This window comes from Heteronotia binoei, chromosome 13 (genome assembly GCF_032191835.1).
Source record: "Heteronotia binoei isolate CCM8104 ecotype False Entrance Well chromosome 13, APGP_CSIRO_Hbin_v1, whole genome shotgun sequence".
NCBI classification, from domain to species: domain Eukaryota; kingdom Metazoa; phylum Chordata; class Lepidosauria; order Squamata; family Gekkonidae; genus Heteronotia; species Heteronotia binoei.
In genome coordinates, this window is record NC_083235.1 from 5,483,762 (window position 1) to 5,486,250 (window position 2,489).

At 48.9% G+C, this 2,489-nt stretch overlaps 1 protein-coding gene across 1 annotated transcript in view; it reads right to left on the bottom strand.

The window, feature by feature from the left end:
- Nucleotides 1-2,489, bottom strand: part of PDE4A (phosphodiesterase 4A) — a 593,319-nt gene that overhangs the window by 100,068 nt on the left and 490,762 nt on the right. The window lies entirely within an intron of this gene.

The following is a 2,489-nucleotide window of genomic DNA, read 5'->3' on the forward strand; positions in this document are numbered from 1 at the left end:
AAGATACTCAGATGCTCTGCTCTTTGACCATCAAGGCCTCTCTGTCAATGCTAAAGTTCGCTTTTTACTCCACGGGAAACACAACTTTGTCACCACTCACGTGGTTGCGATCCAAATCAGAGAAGCTCTTACTCATGCATAGCCCCACAGCTATTTTATGTCATTTAACTTCTGCTGGCTTTTCTAAGGTTTTACTATATTTTATAGTGTTACTGTCGGTTTTAAAGTATACTGTACTTTTATATCAATGCCAATAAAGGTCTTCTACTACTACTACTACTACTACTACTACTACAGTGTTGGACTGGAGGGGCCACTGGCCTGATCCAACATGGCTTCTCTTCTGTTCTTATGTGACACAGAGTGTTGGACTGGAGAGGCCATTGGCCTGATCCAACATGGCTTCTCTTATGTTCTTCTGTGACACAGAGTGTTGGACTGGATGGGCCACTGGCCTGATCCAACATGGCTTCTCTTATGTTCTTATGTTTGGGGCAGTGATACGCTGTCTTCTCGGTGCTTGGGGGAGGGCATAGTGGGAGGGCTTCTAGCCCCACTGGTGGACCTCCTGATGGCATCTGGGGTTTTTTTTTGGCCAATGTATGACACAGAGTGTTGGACTGGGTGGGCCACTGGCCTGATCCAACATGGCTTCTCTTATGTTCTTATGGACCTCCTGATGGCACCTGGGTTTTTTGGCCACTGTGTGACACAGAGTGTTGGACTGGATGGGCCATTGGCCTGATCCAACATGGCTTCTCTTATGTTCTTATGGACCTCCTGATGGCACCTGGGTTTTTTGGCCACTGCGTGACACATAGTGTTGGACTGGAGGGGCCGTTGGCCTGATCCAACATGGCTTCTTTTATGTTCTTAAGACATACCATCTCCCTGGCTGCTGGAAGAAGGTCTCCGTGAAATTAGAGCCAGCGTGGTATAGAGGTTAGGGCAGGGGTGGCCAAACTGTGGCTCTTTCACACCTATCGTGTGGCTCTCAAGAAGAAGATGAAGAAGATATTGGATTTATATCCCGCCCTCCACTCCGAAGAGTCTCAGAGTGGCTCACAATCTCCTTTCCCTTCCTCCCCCACAACAGACACCCTGTGAGGTAGATGAAGATATTGGATTTACATCCCGCCCTCCACTCCGAAGAGTCTCAGAGCGGCTCAGAAATCTCCTTTCCCTTCCTCCCCCACAACAGACACCCTGTGAGGTAGATGAAGATATTGGATTTACATCCCGCCCTCCACTCCAAAGAGTCTCAGAGCGGCTCAGAAATCTCCTTTCCCTTCCTCCCCCACAACAGACACCCTGTGAGGTGGGTGGGGCTGAGAGTGCTCTCACAGCAGCTGCCCTTTCAAGGACAACCTCTGCCAGAGCTATGGCTGACCCAAGGCCATTCCAGCAGCTGCAAGTGGAGGAGTGGGGAATCAAACCCAGTTCTCCCAGAGAGCTATGGCTGACCCAAGGCCATTCCAGCAGGTGCAAGTGGAGGAGTGGGGAATCAAACCCGGTTCTCCCAGATAAGAGTCCGCACACTTAACCACTACACCAAACTGGCTCTCACTACTCTCAAAGCCCCCACTACCCCGTTGGCCAGCTTGGAGAAGGCATTTGTCTCTTTAAATCCCTTCTCAGAGCTTGGAGAATGCACTTAAAGTTGCTTTCTTCCAACCTCTACTTCCCTCCCCCTCCTCCCATCTATTTGACTTCCTTCCTTCCTTCCTCAGCAATTCCCCACATTCCACAGCAATATGTGAGCGCCAATGCAACAACAGCAGCGGTGGTAAACGAGTCTTGGATGACTAGCCTATAGTTCTGTAAATTGGTATATTGTTGTTTTATTATATCGTCTTGTTTTTAAAGCTGAATTGTTGATTTTGAAATGTTGCTAGCCGCCCGGAAGGGGAGGGCGGAACACAAATCTAATGAAACAAACAAACAAGCAATAAATAAAGCTGGGAACTCTTTAATGGAAGAAGAAGAAGAAGAAGAAGAAGAAGAAGAAGAAGAAGAAGAAGAAGAAGAAGAAGAAGAAGAAGAAGAAGAAGAAGAAGAAGAAGAAGAAGAAGAAGAAGAAGAAGAAGATGATGATGATGATGATATTGGATTTATATCCCGCCCTCCACTCCGAAGAGTCTCAGAGCGGCTCACAATCTCCTTTCCCTTCCTCCCCCACAACAGACACCCTGTGAGGTGGGTGGGGCTGGAGAGGGCTCTCACAGCAGCTGCCCTTTCAAGGACAACCTCTGCCAGAGCTATGGCTGACCCAAGGCCATTCCAGCAGGTGCAAGTGGAGGAGTGGGGAATCAAACCCGGTTCTCCCAGATAAGAGTTGTCCATCTTCGGCAATTTGGGGTCTGCGGACCTCCCATTTCCTCGCATGGCTGGGCCATACACTGTCCAACCCGGACCCCTGCCGGCGTCAAACATCTGGAGCAGATGCCAAATATTTGCAGGCAATTGGACTAAACTTCCATGTTGAAATC